Source organism: Oncorhynchus gorbuscha, unplaced genomic scaffold, assembly GCF_021184085.1.
Source record: "Oncorhynchus gorbuscha isolate QuinsamMale2020 ecotype Even-year unplaced genomic scaffold, OgorEven_v1.0 Un_scaffold_3475, whole genome shotgun sequence".
Lineage (NCBI taxonomy): Eukaryota > Metazoa > Chordata > Actinopteri > Salmoniformes > Salmonidae > Oncorhynchus > Oncorhynchus gorbuscha.
The window spans coordinates 26806-48368 of NW_025747700.1; the positions used below are offsets into that span (position 1 = coordinate 26806).

Here is a 21563-nt window from a genome sequence, read left to right on the forward strand (position 1 = left end):
GACTGTAGAGGCTGTGTCCAGTGTGTGGGTTCCCCTGACCTCCTGTACCACCCCCCCACCCCCAGACTGTAGAGGCTGTGTCCAGTGTGTGGGTTCCCCTGACCTCTGACCTCCTGTACCCCCAGGCTGTAGAGGGTTGTGGGTTGTGAGCAGCAGTGAGTGTCCTCTACTCCAGCACCTCCAGAGCACCAGCAGCAGCCTGCCACCCATCCAGACATCTCAACCCCCCCCTCCCTCAGCCAGACCCCCCAGCGGGGTGACAACCCACCAGCATGGAGGCCTCCTTCGGCCCCACCTTCTCAGCCGTGGTTCCTGGAGCTAAAAGTGAGTCCACCTCAGGAAAACCTCTGTCAGGGAAAAACTCTGATAAGGAATCATGTCAGCAACATCCTGGAAGTGTAACCTCAGACAAAGCCCTAGGTCAGACGTAGAAATATATAATCTAGATTCTATGGTGTCAGTTTAACCTCAGACAAAGCCCCAGTTCAGACGTAGAAATATATCATCTAGATTCTATGGTGTCAGTGTAACCTAAGAACAAAGCCCTAGGTCAGACGTAGAAATATATCATCTAGATTCTATGGTGTCAGTTTAACCTCAGACAAAGCCCCAGGTCAGACGTAGAAATATATCATCTAGATTCTATGGTGTCAGTGTAACCTAAGAACAAAGCCCTAGGTCAGACGTAGAAATATATCATCTAGATTCTATGGTGTCAGTGTAACCTAAGAACAAAGCCCTAGGTCAGATGTAGAAATATATAATCTAGATCCTATGGTGTCAGTGTAACCTAAGAACAAAGCCCTAGGTCAGATGTAGAAATATATAATCTAGATTATATGGTGTCAGTGTAACCTAAGAACTAAGCCCTAGGTCAGATGTAGAAATATGTAATCTAGATTCTATTGTGTCAGTTTAACCTCAGACAAAGCCATAGGTGTGTCAAACGTAGAAATATATAATCTAGATTCTATGGTGTCAGTTTAGCCTCACTGACTAAGCCATAGGTCAGACGTAGAAATATATAATCTAGATTCTATGGTGTCAGTTTAGCCTCACTGACTAAGCCATAGGTCAGACGTAGAAATATATAATCTAGATTCTATGGTGTCAGTTTAACCTCAGACAAAGCCCCAGGTCAGACGTAGAAATATATCATCTAGATTCTATGGTGTCAGTTTAACCTCAGACAAAGCCCTAGGTCAGACATAGAAATATATAATCTAGATTCTATGGTGTCAGTGTAACCTCACTGACTAAGCCCTTGGTGTGTCAGACATAGAATCTAGGTTATATATTTCTATGTCTGAGTTTAACCTCAGACAAAGTCAGTAGGTTACACTGACACCATAGAATCTAGGTTATATATTTCTATGGTGTCAGTGTAACCTCACTGACTAAGCCCTTGGTGTGTCGGAGACAGAAATATATAATCTAGATTATATGGTGTCAGTGTAACCTCACTGACTAAGCCCTAGGTCACACGTATAAATATATAATCTAGATTCTATTGTGTCAGTTTAACCTCAGACAAAGCCCTTGGTGTGTCAGAGACAGAAATGTAATCGAAACTCTAGATTATGTCTGACACACCAAGGGTTTAGTCTGAGGTTAAACTGACACCATAGAATCTAGTTTTTAGATTACATTTCTATGGTGTCAGTTTAACCTCACTCACTAAGCCATAGGTGTCAGACATAGAAATATATAATCTAGATTCTATGGTGTCAGCGATTTATTGTGGTAACTTCCTAGTGAGTTTAAGGTCACTATGGTAACTGTATGGTACCTAAAATATGGTTAAACTATAAGATGACTAAGGGTAACCCCAGACTCTCTCTCCACTCCGCTCTGTGTTCACCTTAGTTTAAGGTAACTGAATGGTTCCTAAATATGGTTAAGTTAAACTATAAGATGACTAAGGGTAACCCCAGACTCTCTCTCCACTCAGTGTTCATCTTAGTTTAATAAGGTCACTATGGTAACTGAATGGTTCCTAAATATGGTTAAGTTAAACTATAAGATGACTAAGGGTAACCCCAGACTCTCTCTCCACTCCGTGTTCACCTTAGTTTAAGGTCACTATGGTAACTGAATGGTTCCTAAATATGGTTAAGTTAAACTATAAGATAACTAATGGTAACCCCAGACTCTCTCTCTGTTTCAGCGGAAGCCTCCGGTACCTACAAGCAGCACCGCCGTACCCCCTCCTCCTCCAGTACCCTCACATACTCGCCACGAGACGACGAGGATGGCATGGTACACACACTACACACTACACACTACACACTACACACACACTACACACACACACACACTACACACTACACACACACTACACACACACACACACACACACACACACACACTGATTTAGCTCATGTTCTCTTTGTGTTCTATAGAAATATAATGTATAGAAAATGTGATTTATTTCAAATGAAGTTTATTTGACTGGTTCATAGTTCAATAAATTTTTTATGTCACCTTTATTTAACCAGGTAGGCAAGTTGAGAACAAGTTCTCATTTACAATTGCGACCTGGCCAAGATAAAGCAAAGCAGTTCGACAGATACAACGACACAGAGTTACACATGGAGTAAAACAAACATACAGTCAATAATACAGTATAAACAAGTCTATATACAACGTGAGCAAATGAGGTGAGAAGGGAGGTAAAGGCAAAAAAGGCCATGGTGGCAAAGTAAATACAATATAGCAAGTAAAACACTGGAATAGTAGTTTTGCAATGGAAGAATGTGCAAAGTAGACATAAAAATAATGGGGTGCAAAGGAGCAAAATAAATAAATTAATTAAATACAGTTGGGAAAGAGGTAGTTGTTTGGGCTAAATTATAGGTGGGCTATGTACAGGGGCAGTAATCTGTAAGATGCTCTGACAGTTGGTGCTTAAAGCTAGTGAGGGAGATAAGTGTTTCCAGTTTCAGAGATTTTTGCAGTTCGTTCCAGTCACTGGCAGCAGAGAACTGGAAGGAGAGGCGGCCAAAGAAAGAATTGGTTTTGGGGGTGACCAGAGAGATATACCTGCTGGAGCGTGTGCTACAGGTGGGAGATGCTATGGTGGCCAGCGAGCTGAGATAAGGGGGGACTTTACCTAGCAGGGTCTTGTAGATGACATGGAGCCAGTGGGTTTGGCGACGAGTATGAAGCGAGGGCCAGCCAACGAGAGCGTACAGGTCGCAATGGTGGGTAGTATATGGGGCTTTGGTGACAAAACGGATTGCACTGTGATAGACTGCATCCAATTTGTTGAGTAGGGTATTGGAGGCTATTTTGTAAATGACATCGCCAAAGTGGAGGATTGGTAGGATGGTCAGTTTTACAAGGGTATGTTTGGCAGCATGAGTGAAGGATGCTTTGTTGCGAAATAGGAAGCCAATTCTAGATTTAACTTTGGATTGGAGATGTTTGATATGGGTCTGGAAGGAGAGTTTACAGTCTAACCAGACACCTAAGTATTTGTAGTTGTCCACGTATTCTAAGTCAGAGCCGTCCAGAGTAGTGATGTTGGACAGGCGGGTAGGTGCAGGCAGTGATCGGTTGAAGAGCATGGATTTAGTTTTACTTGTATTTAAGAGCAATTGGAGGCCACCGAAGGAGAGTTGTATGGCATTGAAGCTTGCCTGGAGGGTTGTTTAACACAGTGTCCAAAGAAGGGCCGGAAGTATACAGAATGGTGTCGTCTGCGTAGAGGTGGATCAGGGACTCACCAGCAGCAAGAGCGACCTCATTGATGTATACAGATAAGAGAGTCGGTCCAAGAATTGAACCCTGTGGCACCCCCATAGAGACTGCCAGAGGTCCGGACAGCAGACCCTCCGATTTGACACACTGAACTCTATCAGAGAAGTAGTTGGTGAACCAGGCGAGGCAATCATTTGATAAACCAAGGCTGTCGAGTCTGCCGATGAGGATGTGGTGGTTGACAGAATTGAAAGCCTTGGCCAGATCAATGAATACGGCTGCACAGTAATGTTTCTTATCGATGGCGGTTAAGATATCGTTTAGGACCTTGAGCGTGGCTGAGGTGCACCCATGACCAGCTCTGAAACCAGATTGCATAGCAGAGAAGGTATGGTTAGATTCGAAATGGTCGGTAATCTGTTTGTTGACTTGGCTTTCGAAGACCTTAGAAAGGCATGGTAGGATAGATATAGGTCTGTAGCAGTTTGGGTCAAGAGTGTCCCCCTTTGTTGAGGGGGATGACCGCTTTGCTTTCCAATCTTTGGGAATCTCAGACGACACGAAAGAGAGGTTGAACAGGCTAGTAATAGGGGTGGCAACAATTTCGGCAGATAATTTTAGAAAGAAAGGGTCCAGATTGTCTAGCCCGGCTGATTTGTAGGGGTCCAGATTTTTCAGCTCTTTCAGAACATCAGCAGAGTGGATTTGGGAGAAGGAGAAATGGGGAAGGCTTGGGCGAGTTGCTGTTGGGGGTGCAGTGCTGTTGACCGGGGTAGGAGTAGCCAGGTGGAAAGCATGGCCAGCCGTAGAAAAATGCTTATTGAAATTCTCAATTATGGTGGATTTATCAGTGGTGACAGTGTTTCCTATCTTCAGTGCAGTGGGTAGCTGGGAGGAGGTGTTCTTATTCTCCATGGACTTTACAGTGTCCCAGAACTTTTTTGAGTTAGTGTTGCAGGAAGCAAATTTCTGCTTGAAAAAGCTAGCCTTGGCTTTTCTAACTGCCTGTGTATAACGGTTTCTAGCTTCCCTGAATAGCTGCATATCACGGGGGCTGTTCGATGCTAATGCAGAACGCCATAGGATGTTTTTGTGTTGGTTAAGGGCAGTCAGGTCTGGGGAGAACCAAGGGCTATATCTGTTCCTGGTTCTAAATTTCCTGAATGGGGCATGTTTATTTAAGATGGTTAGGAAGGCATTTAAAAAAAATATCCAGGCATCCTCTACTGACGGGATGAGATCAATATCCTTCCAGGATACCCCGGCCAGGTCGATTAGAAAGGCCTGCTCGCTGAAGTGTTTCAAGGAGCGTTTTACAGTGATGAGTGGAGGTCGTTTGACCGCTGACCCATTACGGATGCAGGCAATGAGGCAGTGATCGTTGAGATCTTGGTTGAAGACAGCAGAGGTGTATTTAGAGGGGAAGTTGGTTAGGATGATATCTATGAGGGTGCCCGTGTTTAAGGCTTTGGGGGGGTACCTGGTAGGTTCATTGATAATTTGAGTGAGATTGAGGGCATCAAGTTTAGATTGTAGGATGGCTGGGGTGTTAAGCATGTTCCAGTTTAGGTCGCCTAGCAGCACGAGCTCTGAAGATAGATGGAGGCAATCAGTTCACATATGGTGTCCAGAGCACAGCTGGGGGCAGAGGGTGGTCTATAGCAGGCGGCAACGGTGAGAGACTTGTTTTTAGAGAGGTGGATTTTTAGAAGTAGAAGTTCAAATTGTTTGGGTACAGACCTGGATAGTAGGACAGAACTCTGCAGGCTATCTTTGCAGTAGATTGCAACACCGCCCCCTTTGGCAGTTCTATCTTGTCTGAAAATGTTGTAATTTGGAATTAAAATTTCAGAATTTTTGGTGGTCTTCCTAAGCCAGGATTCAGACACAGCTAGAACATCCGGGTTGGCAGAGTGTGCTAAAGCAGTGAATAGAACAAACTTAGGGAGGAGGCTTCTAATGTTAACATGCATGAAACCAAGGCTATTACGGTTACAGAAGTCATCAAAAGAGAGCGCCTGGGGAATAGGAGTGGAGCTAGGCATTGCAGGGCCTGGATTCACCTCTACATCGCCAGAGGAACATAGGAGGAGAAGAATAAGGGTACGGCTAAAAGCAATAAGAATTGGTCGTCTATAACGTCTGGAACAGAGAGTAAAAGGAGGTTTCTGGGGCGATAAAATAGCATCAAGGTATAATGTATAGACAAATGTATGGTAGGATGTGAATACAGTGGAGGTAGACCTAGGTATTGAGTGATGAAGAGAGAGATATTGTCTCTAGAAACATCATTGAAACCAGGAGATGTCATTGCATGTGTGGGTGGTGGAACTAATAAATTGGATAATGTATAGTGAGCAGGACTAGAGGCTCTACAGTGAAATAAGCCAATAAACACTAACCAGAACAGCAATGGACAAGACATATTGACATTAAGGAGAGGCATCCTTAGTCGAGTGATCAAAGAGTCCAGAGAGTGGAGTGGTTGGTTTTCGGGGTCAAGGCGATTTAGACAGCTAGCCAGGACATCGGTAGCAAGCTAGCATAGGAAGGGTCTGTTGTTAGCCACCTCTTGCGTTCCGTCAGTAGATTAGTGGGGTTCCGTGTGGTAGAGGGAATTAGTCCAAATCACACAACAACAAAAATAAAATAAAAACAATAGATATAGTTATAGAGGCCCAGAATAAACATAATAATAATAATAAAAATAAATAAATTGTCCGATTGTCTATTCTGAGAGCTGCCGGTAAGACCGCTAACGGTTAGCAGGCCGCAGATGGGCGTTCAGGTAACGTCGCGACGGAGGAGCCAGCCGGATCTCCTTCGGGTAGACAACGTCGGCAGTCCAGTTGTGAAGGCCCGGTGGGGCTCCGCGTAGGCAGTGAAACGGGTCCGGATAGGTGACTGCAGCCCAGGAGTGATTGACGGAGCCCAGGAGTGATTTACGGAGCTGGCTAGCTCCGGAGTAATTGATGTTTGCTCCGGAATCGACGAGCAGATAGACACACGGATAGCAGCTGGCTAGCTGTGAGATCCGGGAATGAATGTCAGAGAGCAGTTGAAATCCAAGGACATGGAGAGAAATTGGTCCGGTATGTTCCGTTCCGAGCCGTGCTGCGCCGTACAAAACTGGCGATAGATTTTCAAGCTAAAGGATAGCTGATGACCACAAACTGTGGTTAGCTGAATACTAACGATTTGCCAGTAAAGAAGCTAACTAGCTTCTGAACTAGCTTCTGATTAGCTTCTGGCTAGCTTCTTGGAACATTCTGGAATATGTTCCCGGGAAATCACCCGATGGTAATTGAGGAGTTTTACCACATCAGTCACTGACTTCATTAATAAGGGCGACGACGTCTTCGTCCCCACGGTGACGAATATATCCCAACCGAAAGACTTGTCGCTTTCAAGGAGCGGGAACACTGACACGGATAAGTAAATCCTGCTACGACTTCTGACGAAAGATATAAAACAGGCAAGAGGACTCTCAGGTAGAATCCTACGACACCGGGTCCGACACTCGTCGGATGTGGCAGGGGGGGGGCTTTCAAACTATCACGGATTTACAAAGGGTAACCCAACCGCGAGCTGCCCATTGACGCGAGCCCACCAGATGAGCTAAATACAGTCTATGCTCACTCTTGAGGCAAGCAACACTGAACCATGCATGAGCGCACCGACTGTTCCAGAGGACTGTGTGAACAACCTCTCTGTAGCTCATGTGCGTAAGATCTTTAAATAGGTTTAACCTTCACAAGCAACACTGAACCATGCATGAGGTTTAACCTTCGCACACTGAACCATGTTCCAGACGACTGTGTGAACCAACCTCTCTGTAGATCTTTAAATAGGTTTTAACGTTCACAAGGCCGCAGGAACAGACCGATTTACCGGGACACGTGTTCGGAGCCCTGGCCAGCTGGTTAGTGTCTTCACTGACCGTTTCAACCCCCGACTCCGTCTGTTATACCGACATGTTTCAGACCGTCATGGTCCCTGTGCCCAAAAAATGCCATGGTTACCTGTCTGAATGACTAGCGACCTATTAGCACTTACATCTGTAGCCATGAAAGGCTTTGACTTACATCAGCACCGTCATCCCAGAAACCCCTAGACCCACACTCATCAGCACCGTTATCCCAGAAACCCCTAGACCCACACTCATCAGCACCGTCATCCCAGAAACCCCTAGACCCACACTCATCAGCACCGTTATCCCAGAAACCCCTAGACCCACACTCATCAGCACCGTCATCCCAGAAACCCCTAGACCCACCCCACTCATCAGACCCACCGTCATCCCAGAAACCCCTAGACCCACACTCATCAGCACCGTCATCCCAGAAACCCCTAGACCCACACTCATCAGCACCGTCATCCCAGAAACCCCTAGACCCACACTCATCAGCACCGTCATCCCAGAAACCCCTAGACCCACACCACACCGTCATCCCAGAAACCCCTCACTCACACCGGAAACCCTAGAGACAGAAACCCCTAGTTACACTCATCAGCACTGGTATCCCAGATGACCCACACTCATACCCCTAGACCCACACTTATCAGCACTGGTCACCCTGTGTATATAACCTAGTTATCATTACTCAGTACTTAGTACAGACCTGTGTTATCATTAAGTACTAGTTATCATTACTCAGTACTGGTACCCTGTCTATATAACCTAGTTATCATTACTCAGTACTGGTACCCTGTGTATATAACTAGTTATCATTACTCAGTACTGGTACCCTGTGTATATAACCTAGTTATCATTACTCAGTAGGTATCATTACCGCTCTCTCTGTCTCTGTCCCCCTCAGCTCCCCATCAGCACCCCCGAGGCGTTCTGACTCTGCCATCTCGGTGCGTTCCCTCCTCTCTGAGTCCAACATGTCACTCTCACTGTCCCCCAGCTCCCCATCAGTCTCTCGTTATCCCTAGAGTCCAACATGTCTCTCTGTCCCCCCTCAGCTCCCCATCAGCACCCCGAGGCGTTCTGACTCTGCCATCTCGGTGCGTTCCCTCTTCTCTGAGTCCAACATGTCTCTCTCTGTCTCTGTCCCCCAGCTCCCCATCAGCACCCCGAGGCGTTCTGACTCTGCCATCTCGGCACCGTTCCCTCCTCTCTGACCAACATGTCTCTCTGTCTCTGTCCCCCCAGCTCCCCATCAGCACCCCGAGGCGTTCTGACCTCTGTCATCTCGGTGCGTTCCCCCTCTCTGAGTCAACATGTCTCTCTCTGTCTCTGTCCCCCCAGCTCCCCATCAGCACCCGAGGCGTTCTGGCTCTGCCATCTCGGTGCGTTCCCTCCTCTCTGAGTCCAACATGTCTCTCTCTGTCTCTGTCCCCCCCAGCTCCCCATCAGCACCCCGAGGCGTTCTGACTCTGCCATCTCGGTGCGTTCCCTCCTCTCTGAGGCCAACATGTCTCTCTCTGTCTCTGTCCCCCTCAGCTCCCCATCAGCACCCCGAGGCGTTCTGACTCTGCCATCTCGGTGCGTTCCCTCCTCTCTGAGTCCAACATGTCTCTCTCTGTCTCTGTCCCCCCTCAGCTCCCCATCAGCCCCCGAGGCGTTCTGACTCTGCCATCTCGGTGCGTTCCCTCCTCTCTGAGTCCAACATGTCTCTCTCTGTCTCTGTCCCCCCCCAGCTCCCCATCAGCACCCGAGGCGTTCTGACTCTGCCATCTCGGTGCGTTCCTCCTCTCTGAGTCCAACATGTCTCTCTCTGTCTCTGTCCCCCAGCTCCCCATCAGCACCCCGAGGCGTTCTGACTCTGCCATCTCGGTGCGTTCCCTCCTCTCTGAGTCCAACATGTCTCTCTCTGTCTCTGTCCCCCTCAGCTCCCCATCAGCACCCCGGGCGTTCTGACTCTGCCATCTCGGTGCGTTCCCTCCTCTCTGAGTCCAACATGTCTCTCTCTGTCTCTGTCCCCCCTCAGCTCCCCATCAGCACCCGAGGGCGTTCTGACTCTGCCATCTCGTGCGTTCCCTCCTCTCTGAGTCCAACATGTCTCTCTCTGTCTCTGTCCCCCCCAGCTCCCCATCAGCACCCCGAGGCGTTCTGACTCTGCCATCTCGGTGCGTTCCTCCTCTCTGAGTCCAACATGTCTCTCTCTGTCTCCTGTCCCCACCTCAGCTCCCCATCACATTTACATTTTAAGTCATTTAGCAGACGCTCTTATCCAGAGCGACTTACAAATTGGTGCATTCACCTTATGACATCCAGTGGGACAGTCACTTAACAATAGTGCATCTAAAACTTAGGGGGGTGGGGTGAGAGGGATTACTTAACCTATCCTAGGTATTCCTTAAAGAGGTGGGGTTTCAGGTGTCTCCGGAAGGTGGTGATTGACTCCGCTGTCCTGGCGTCGTGAGGGAGTTTGTTCCACCATTGGGGGCCAGGCAGCGAACAGTTTTGACTGGGCTGAGCGGGAGCTGTACTTCCTCAGTGGTAGGGAGGCGAGCAGGCCAGAGGTGGATGAATGCAGTGCCCTTGTTTGGGTGTAGGGCCTGATCAGAGCCTGGAGGTACTGAGGTGCCGTTCCCCTCACAGCTCCGTAGGCAAGCACCATGGTCTTGTAGCGGATGCGAGCTTCAACTGGAAGCCAGTGGAGAGAACGGAGGAGCGGGGTGACGTGAGAGAACTTGGGAAGGTTGAACACCAGACGGGCTGCGGCGTTCTGGATGAGTTGAAGGGGTTTAATGGCACAGGCAGGGAGCCCAGCCAACAGCGAGTTGCAGTAATCCCAGACGGAGATGACAAGTGCCTGGATTAGGACCTGCGCCGCTTCCTGTGAGGCAGGGTCGTACTCTGCGGATGTTGTAGAGCATGAACCTACAGGAACGGGCCACCGCCTTGATGTTAGTTGAGAACGACAGGGTGTTGTCCAGGATCACGCCAAGGTTCTTGGCGCTCTGGGAGGAGGACACAATGGAGTTGTCAACCGTGATGGCGAGATCATGGAACGGGCAGTCCTTCCCCGGGAGGAAGAGCAGCTCCGTCTTGCCGAGGTTCAGCTTGAGGTGGTGATCCGTCATCCACACTGATATGTCTGCCAGACATGCAGAGATGCGATTCCGCCACCTGGTCATCAGAAGGGGGAAAGGAGAAGATTAATTGTGTGTCGTCTGCATAGCAATGATAAGAGAGACCATGTGAGGTTATGACAGAGCCAAGTGACTTGGTGTATAGCGAGAATAGGAGAGGGCCAAGAACAGAGCCCTGGGGACACCAGTGGTGAGAGCGCGTGGTGAGGGGAGACAGATTCGCCACGCCACCTGGTAGGAGCGACCTGTCAGGTAGGACGCAATCCAAGCGTGGGCCGGCGCCGGAGATGCCCAACTCGGAGAGGGTGGAGAGGGAGGATCTGATGGTTCACAGTATCGAAGGCAGCCGATAGATCTAGAAGGATGAGAGCAGAGAGAGAGAGTTAGCTTTAGCAGTGCGGAGCGCCTCCGTGATACAGAGGAGAGCAGTCCCAGTTGAATGACTAGTCTTGAAACCTGACTGATTTGGATCAAGAAGGTCATTCAGAGAGAGATAGCGGAGAGCTGGCCAAGGACGGCACGTTCAAGAGTTTTGGAGAGAAAAGAAAGAAGGGATACTGGTCTGTAATTGTTGACATCGGAGGGATCGAGTGTAGGTTTTTTCAGAAGGGGTGCAACTCTCGCTCTCTTGAAGACGGAAGGGACGTAGCCAACGGTCAGGGATGAGTTGATGAGCGAGGTGAGGTAAGGGAGAAGGTCTCCGGAAATGGTCTGGAGAAGAGAGGAGGGGATAGGGTCAGCGGGCAGGTTGTTGGGCGCCGGCCGTCACAAGACGCGAGATTTCATCTGGAGAGAGAGGGGAGAAAGAGGTCAGAGCACAGGGGTAGGGCAGTGTGAGCAGAACTAGCGTGTGTCGTTTGACTTAGCAAACGAGGATCGGATCGTCGACCTTCTTTTCAAAATGGTTGACGAAGTCATCTGCAGAGAGGGAGGAGAGGGGGCGGAGGATTCAGGAGGGAGGAGAAGGTGGCAAAGAGCTTCCTAGGGTTAGAGGCAGATGCTTGGAATTTAGCGTGGTAGAAAGTGGCTTTAGCAGCAGAGACAGAGGGAGGAAAATGTAGAGAGGAGGGAGTGAAAGGATGCCAGGTCCGCAGGGAGGCGAGTTTTCTCCATTTCCGCCGGCTGCCCGGAGCTCCTGTTCTGTGAGCTCTAATGAGTCATCGAGCCACGGAGCGGGAGGGGAGGACAGAGCCGGCCTGGAGGATAGGGGACATAGAGAGTCAAGGGATGCAGAGGGAGGAGAGGAGGGTTGAGGAGGCAGAATCAGGAGATAGGTGGGAGAAGGTTTGAGCGGAGGGAAGAGATGATAGGATGGAAGAGGAGAGAGAAGGGGGAGAGAGAGCGAAGGTTGGGACGGGGCGCGATACCATCCGAGTAGGGGCAGTGGGAGGTGTGGATGAGAGCGAGAGGGAAAAGGATACAAGGCAGTGGTCGGAGACTTGAGGGGAGTTGCACCCCGAGGCGTTCTGACTCTGCCATCTCGGTGCGTTCCTCTCTCTGAGTCCAACATGTCTGTCTCTGTCCCCCTCAGCTCCCCATCAGCACCGGGAGGCGTTCTGACTCTGCCATCTCGGTCGTTCCCTCCTCTCCTGAGTCCAACATGTCTCTCTCTGTCTCTGCCCCCCCCAGCTCCCCATCAGCACCCCAGGCGTTCTGACTCTGCCATCTCGGTGCGTTCCCTCCTCTCTGAGTCAACATGTCTCTCTCTGTCTCTGCCCCCAGCTCCCCATCAGCACCTCCCGATATGCTCTGACTCTGCCATCTCGGTGCGTTCCTCCTCTCTGAGTCCAACATGTCATCTCCGCCGACCTTCTCTCTTCACGAGGACGACGACGACACGGTATGGCTACACTAATGATGCTAAAGGTGCTAACAATCCTTCAACATTAAATACGCTATCGATGCCAATGTTAGCACTCGATGCTAACAATTCTTCAACATTAAATGCGCTAACGCTATCGATGCCAATGTTAACTCAATGCTAATTATACTTCAATGGTACCCCGGTGCTATCGATGCTGACGATACCCCGGTGGTGCGATACCCCCGGGTGCTATCGATGCTGACGATACCCCGGTGCTATCGATGCTGACGATACCCCCGTGCTATCGATGCTGACCGATACCCCGGTGCTATCGATGACGATACCCGGTGCTGATGCGATACCCCCCGGTGCTATCGATGCCTGGAATGCTAACTGTGCTAGTGATACCTGAATGTTAGTGATACCTGAATGCTAACTGTGCTAGTGATTTGAAAATAAAAAAGCCGCACACTCTTGAGCTCAGATGCAAAAATGTAATGCCAACGTTTCGACAGTGCTAGTGATGCCTGAATGCTAACTGTGCTAGTGATGCCTGGAATGCTAGTAATACCTGGATGCTAGTGATATCTGAATGCTAACTGTGCTAGTGATGCCTGGATGCTAACTGTGCTAGTGATGCCTGGATATGCTAACTGTGCTCGTGATGCCTGGATGTTAGTGATGCCTGGATGCTAGCTGTGCTGTGTGATGCCTGAATGTTGCTCGTGATGCCTGAATGCTAACTGTGCTATACCTGAATGTTAGTGATGCCTGAATGTTGTGTGATGATACCACGAATACTAACTGAATGCTAACTAGTGATGCCTGAATGTTAGTGATACTCTATGCTAACTATGATGTGTGTGTAGGGCCCTGGTGTTTGCAGAGCAGCCGTCCCGGTGAGCTGTGTTGTCAGCTCTGCTGCAGTGTCTTCAAAGACCCTGTCATCACCACCTGTGGGGTGGGAGAAACCATCCGCCAGCCTCTCACTTCCTCTCCTCACCTCCTCTCCTCACCCCTCCTCTCACCCTCCTTCAAAGACCCTGTCATCACCACCTGTGGGTTGAGGAGAGGCAAATCATTGGCCTCTCAGCTATCTCCTCCTTATCCTCTCCTATCACCCCTCCTCTCTTCACCTCCTCTCCTCCTTATCATATATACCTCATTAGAGACCCTGTCATCACCACCACTCTCCTCCTCATATTATCCGTCTCCATCTCCTCCACCCTCCTCTCCTCACCCCCTCCTCCTCTCTTCTCCTCTCACCCCTCCCTCATTGGCCTCAATTTATTTCTCTCCTCTCCTCTCCACCTATCTCCTCTCCTCTCCTCTCCTCTCCTCTCCTCTCCTCTCTCTCCTCTCCTCACCTCCTCTCAACCTCCTTCATTGACCACTGTCTCCTATCTGTCTCCTCAAGCACACCTTCTGCAGGCGATGTGCCTTGACCTCCGGTAGGGGACTTTACCTTCCTACACTGTTGGTTAAATAGTTACACCTTTCCAGCATCACATATATATGTAGATGCAAATTGTTGTTACATTCGTTTATCTCTCGCTCTCCCTCTCTCTGCCCTCCTCTCTCTCTCCCTCTCTCTGCCCTCCTCCACCCCTCCTCCTGCCTATTCTCTCATTCTCCCTCTCTCTGCCCTCCTCTACCCCTCCTCTCTGCCTGTTCTCGTCATTTCATTAATATCTTGGCATCATCTTATCATCGAGTCATCTCTCATATCTTTATCATCTTGTGCATCACTTTATCATGTGTCATCGTGCATCATAATGACGTATAAACATATGTCATCTGCACGCATCATCAGCGTAATATGCATCATCTTAGGTATGTATCAGCAACATCGCGATCATGCATCATCTGGCATCATCTTTTCTTGCCATCATCTGCCCGCTCTTGCATCATCTTGTATCATCTGCCTCTCTGTCATCATCTGCCCATCATGTCGTTCCTCATGATGTCGTTTATTCTCATCTCTGCACATCATCTGCACATCATCATGGTCATGTTGTTCTTCATCTTCTCATCTGTATCATCTTCCCGTCATCGCATCATGTATCATCAGCATCTATGTATCGACATCGCATCGTAACATCATCGTGTCTGCTTGTGCATCATCTTATAACAATATGATGAAATATGATGGCAAGTAAATCTTGGCGAATGCATGTAAATATAAATGAAAATAATAATGTAAAATAATGATGTTGCGATCAGTAAATGATGCGTAAAAATATGAAGAAGTAAATGTGGCATATAATGTAGTGTGAATATGCTGGCATCATCGTTGCATCATAACAACATCATCTTATGGTATCATCTGTGTGCATCATCTGCTTATCTTGTGGATCATCTTGCATCATCTGTTCATCCTCTTGTACGCATCATCTGCATCATGTCACCTAGTTCAATATGGTAATAAAAATCATATGGCGCGTCATGCTTAGCATCATCTGCATCTGTATAATAAACGTAAAAATAATATCTTGACATCATCTGCGTCAATCATATTATATCATGTGTGTGTCATCTTAGCGCATCAAATAATGGCAATAGTAAATGCGAAAATGTCGACAGTAAATAATGAAGAGTGTCTGGCATCAAAAATATGTGTGGCGTCATCTGTGCGCATCAAATATGTGTGATAAACATATGTATGGCAGTAAATGTGGCAAAAATAAGTGACGTCAACATATATGGTAAAGTAATATGTACAAATAATATGGATCACGTAAAATGTGATAGTAATGTAGAAAAATAAATGGCGTAACAATGTGGTAAGTAAATGCTTGGCATCGTAATGACGTGAAATATGTAAATGTCTTGGTGCAATCATGACGTAAATAATATGGCGTAATCGTAGCATCAATATGTATTAAAAATATATAGTCAATCGTGGCATAAATATGTTGTAAAAGATATGGCATCATCTGTGACATCATGCGTAATAGTACATTGTAAAAATAAATATTGCGCATCATGGCAGTAAATATGTGGCATCATCTTGGCAACTGCATGACGTAAATATGTGGAAATATCTTATCAAATGAATAGCGTAAATATGTGGCGTCATCTTGGCATCAATGTAAGCAATAAGTAATGTACGTAATATGGCGCAAATAATGCATCGTTAAATATGTACAGTAATATGCATAAAAGTAATGGAATATTAAATGTCTTAGTAAATAAATGTAGAAAATACGTAAATATCATCTTGGCATCTTGAGCGTGAAAAATAGTAAGTCAATAAATAATGTGGCGCATGACGTAATATGTAATTGAAAAATGTCTGGCATCATGTGACGTATATCAGTGTAATCAAAAATATGTGGCATCATCTTGCATCATGTAATAACAATATATATACGCATCACTCTGCATCATGTACTGTTCTCGTCGTTATCCATCTCTCTGCATCATCCACTGCATCCTCGCCTGTTCTCTCGTTCTCCATCTTGGCCATCATCACCATCATATCATCAATAATGTTCATACTCGTATCTCACTCTCTTGGCATCATCACTTATATCTATGCTCCATGTTTTACATATCTTCATATCTATATCATCACTCATCATCTTATACGTTTAATAATATGATATCATTGTCGTCATCACTTTGCATACTATGGCAATGCACTGACATGTCGTTCTTCAAATATGCGTCATCGTCGCATCATCGTCTAACCACCTGATATGTGTTCAATATCATCGCCATCATCACCGCCACGCCGTTTATGTCTTGTATCATCGCCTAATACTTATCGCTGTTTAATATCTTGCGCATCATCGCGCCATCATTGTCTGTAGTTTCATATGCATCATCACGCCATCATCTTTCATCCGTTTTATATCTCTCGGCCATCATCATCTTTCATCATGCACATCGTCTCTATGTATATATCCATATCATCCGCATCCATCCTATAGCCGCCAACAATATATCAGCATCATCGCACGCTCGCCGGCATATACAGTTATCGTTATACATATATCTGTATCATCTTATATAGATATGGCATCATCGCGCATCATCCATAGCCTGTTCTCTCAAGTTCTTCATCTCTTCTCATTGTTTATCTGCACTCATCATGCCTTTATCATTTGTAGTTTATGTCATGTTCTTGGCATCATCTGCGCATCATGCATGCATCAAACAATATAATAACCTGTCATCATACAACAATATAACAATAAAAATATATGAGCATCATCTTAGCATCATACAGTATGCATCTTGGCATCATCTTTGATCAAATAATGTATTATTAAAAATATGTGCTCATCTTGTACATCGATGAAGCGTTATCAAATCGATCAACAGATAAAAATGATGTGTCATCTTAGTACGTAATGTAGATCAGCATAATCATGGTAAATAATATGTGGCATCAATGGCATCATCTAGTGGCATCGCTGGCAATAATATGTGGCAAATAATCGTAAAAATAGTGTATGGAACATAATGGCTGAGTATGTAGAAAATAATGTGGCAGTAAATAATAATGGTAATATGTGGCGTCATCAAATAAATGAAGGCGGTAAAATAATTGAATAATATATGTGCACATGCATAAATACGTATTAAAAAATGAAAATGATAACATTAATGTGCGTAAAAATGTGTAAAAATAAATATGGATAGTAAAATAATAACTATGCAACAGTAATAATGTGGTAAAAATAAATGTAAAAATAATGTGAGTAAAAATATGTAGCAGTCATCATGGCATCAAGTAATGACGTAAAAATATGTATGAAAAGTACATCTTAATGCATTAATGCATGGTAAAAAATATGTGTAAAAATGTACATATGACGTAAAAATGTGGTAAATATAATGCGTAAATAATGTGGCAAAAATAAATAATGGCACAGTAAACGTATGGTAAATAATAAGTGGTTTCAATAAGCAGTAATATAACATGTCGTCATCTTGTGCATCATCGCGGCCTGTTCTCTCGTTGTCGCTCACGTCTTGTACATATCTGCTAGCATCATATATCGTTATCTCGTTCTCATCTCATCTGTATCATCTGCCCTATCATCGTAGCGCTGTTCTCTCCGTTTCATCCTCTCTGGCTTGCATCTATCTGCCACATCATCATAGCCTGTTCTCGGTTCAATAAAATATGATCATCTTAGCATCATCATGACATAGATAATATCGTTTTCAATAAATCTTATCATCTTAGCGTAATATCAGCATCCATCGCTCATCATCTCGGCATCAATATCCGCATCATGGCAATAAATCGCGTCATGGCGGTAAATATGTAAAAATATGTGTGCATCATGTGAACGTATCATCGGCGTTATCATGTGGCATCTTATGCATCATCAACGTAAATCGCGCATCGTATGACAATAATGATAATGATCGTTTGTCATCTTGGCGTCAATCAATGACGTATGTATGATGTCATCTGCTGGCACATCTTGGCCAATACATCTATAATCTTGTGTCATCGCGGCAAAATAATGTGGTATCATCATGACATCATCTTGCATCTTGTCATCTTGCATCATGGACAAGTAAAAATATGTCTTGGCAATCGTCTTGATAAAAATAATAACATGTGCATCATCTGCCCGCATCGACGTGGCCGCCAACAATGTCGTGCCTGTCATCTTATTAGCATCATCATCGACGGCAATAAAATATCTTGGCACGTCATCTTAGCATCATGTTATTAAATATGCATATGACATGTTGGCATGTCGATACGATGTGCGACAATAAATGTCTCGGCATCAATCTGTGCAAATGCCCGGCGCAAAAGCATATGTCGGGCGTAGTGGCAATGTGTGGCAAATAATGTGCGTTACGTAATGGTAAGTAATGTGTGGCATATCAAATGTGACGTAAATAATAAGCATAAATAGCACGGCATCATCGTGGCGTATGGTATATGTGGTAAAATAAATGTCGGCGCGTCGATAATGTGGCGTCTGTGACGTAAATGTAGCATCAAAGTAATGGTAAAAAATGTCTTGTAAAAATAAATAATGACGTAAATAATGGCGTAATGTAAAAAAATAGTAATGAAACATTATGTGTGTAGTAAATGGCAAAAGTAAATGGTAGGCGGTAAAATGTAAATGAAAAAATGTGTCGCGTAAGTAATGTGACAAAATGTCTTGTAAAATAATGACGTAAGTAATAATGGTAAAAATGTCAAAAAATAAATGACGGTAAATGTGTAATAAGCAAAAATAATGTCGAAAACGTAAATATGTGGCATCATCTGCATCATCATGAGCGATGAAAAATATGGCGTAAAGTAATGTATCATGTGTAAATAATATGTGGTAAAGTAAATAACGTATGAAACGTGCAAAAATAATAGCGTCATCTTGTAAATAAATGACAGTAAAAATATGGTACGTAAATAAATCGTCATGGTATTAAAAAATATGTGGCGTCGTCGCATCATGACGGTAAATATCTTGGCGCATCATCTTGCCTCGTCATGAGCTGTTCTCTCGTTTTCTCTCTGTACTCTATCTGCACATCATCATGCCTGTTCTCTCGTTCTCCTCTCTGTATCATCATATCACTCCTCCTTATCTATGACATATCGTTTCTCCATCATATGTCATCATCACCCATATCTTTCTTCACTGTTCAATATCTTATGTCTTGCATCATCACTTATCATCTTGTCGCAACATCTCATTTATATGCGGCATCATCACCATAATATCTTAATACTCGTTATCTCCCGTTTCATATATATCTTTGCTTGTCATCGCATCATAACAATAAATAGTTTAATATCGTTATCATCGCATCATCTTAATATAGTTTTAATAATATCTTGTAGCATCATCTGCCATCCATCTTCCATAGTTTTAATAATATATAACATCATCATATCACATCATATCCTGATTATAATGTCTTGCATCATCGCCATCATCTTCCATCAGGTTTCAATAATATGCAGCGCATCATCCCACAAATGGCATATGCATCAGTTTAATATATCTTGTATCATCACATCATCTTCATCATAGTTAATCTCTTGCCATCATCACGCTCATCGCAATACCAGTTTTAATATATCTTGGCAATCATCGCAAAAATAAAAGAAAAAGAACATATGTATCATCACCATCAACATCTTATCTCGTTTTAATAGCGTTTATCTCCTCCTCCACCTCCTCTTCTTCCTGTTTCTCTCATTCTCCTCTCTGCCCTCCTCTTTCTCCCTCCTCTTCATCATCACCCATCATCACTGCCTGTTCTATCGTTCAATATCTTTTAGCATTCATCTGCCCCTCATCATAGCCTCGATTCTCTCGTTTAAAAATAAAAATCATCAGCCTAAAAATAAGCCTAAACCATAAATATCTGTCGTCATCACGCATCATCGGAAATAAATATCTGATCATCTTAGCATGACGTAAAAATATGCGTAAAAAAATGTGACACATCATCTGAATAAATATCCGCGGCATCTTAGCAAAATAATGTGTCATCGCGCATAATAATGACTTAATAAATCGCGTATCATCTAATCAAATAATAATAATATATGTGGCATCATCATAATATGTGGCATCATCTGCGCATCATATATCTGTGCATCATCATGTTTGGTCTTATTTATCATAAATAAATGATATGCGTGGTTCAATACGGTTCAGTAAATATGGTATAAATGTAGCATGGCAATGACGTAAATATAGCGTGGCATCATGCGCGCAAATAAATATGTATTAAATAATAGCGTAAAAATGTACGTGGCATAAATAATGACGGTAAATCAATGAAAGTAGATATTCGTAAAAATATGTGAGCGGTAAATATAATAATAGCGCAAATGAAATGTTAAAGATAAGTAAATGACTGATAAACATGCATCGGCACGATAACGTGCAAAAAAATGATAGTGATGGCTGTCATCTTGGCATCATCATGTAGTAATAATATGAATGAAAGTAATATGTGTTGGTAAATATGTGTAAATATGAATAAAATAATCTTGGCATCATAATATTGGCGATAGAAAATCATGGTATAAATATGTGTAAATGTCGCAGTAAATATGTGTCATCATGTAATATTAAATGACAATAGCGGCTAAATCATCTGCTTGCCATCATCATCGCGTAGCATAGTTCTAACATCAGTTAATCAGCCTCTGCTCTGCAAACAAACAATGCCTCTGCCTTCCAATCGCTGCACCGTTCTCATCATGGTTTCTCACAATAACAATCATAACGGCGCATCATCTTGCTCTGCCACTCCTCCCTTAACACATGTTCTCTCGTTCAATCACTCTCATCTGGCGTCCTCTTGCCCTCACTCATAAACTTGTGCGGTTCTCATGGCGCCTCTCTCTGTGCATCATGTGCACATCATGTATATCAATCTCGGCGCAAAAATCATCTGTGGCATCAATATAGCATAATGACGTAAAAATATATGCGCATCATCGTAGCATAATATGCGTAAAAATATATGAAAAAGTAAATGTAAAAAATAAATATGACGTAAATAATATGTGGCATCATCTTGTATCATGACGTAAATCTGCCTCCTCTGCCTCATCATGTGTTCTCTCATTCTCCCTCTCTCTGGCACATCATCTTGGCCTCCTCCTGCCTGTTCTCTCGTTTCTTCCTCTCTCTGCCCTCCTCCACCCCTCCTCTCTTCTCTGTTCTCTCATTCTCCCTCTCTCTGCCTCCTCCACCTCCTCTCTTTCTCCTGTTCTCTCATTCTCCTCTCTCATCATCATATCTCTTTCTCCTGTTTATATCTAGCATATGCCATAATATCTTATCCTGTTCTCTCATTCTCCTCTCTCTGCCCTTTTTCCTCTCTTTCTCCCTGTTATCTCATTTCTCCTCTCTCTGCCCTCTACCCATCATCCTGCCTATTCTCTCGTTCTCCCTCTCCTCTTTATCCTCCACCCTCCTCTCTTTCTCCCTGTTCTCTCATTCTCCCTCTCTCTGCCATCCTCCACCCCTCTCTCTTTCTCCTGTTCTCTCATTCT

At 44.8% G+C, this 21563-nt stretch overlaps 1 long non-coding RNA gene across 1 annotated transcript; it reads left to right on the forward strand.

The window, feature by feature from the left end:
* The first annotated feature begins 244 nt into the window (after nt 1–244).
* Nucleotides 245–8727, forward strand: LOC124027690. The gene is made up of 3 exons (XR_006837452.1): nt 245–324; nt 2168–2259; nt 8674–8727. It is a non-coding gene; the product is annotated as an uncharacterized LOC124027690 (long non-coding RNA).
* The last annotated feature ends 12836 nt before the right edge of the window (nt 8728–21563 follow it).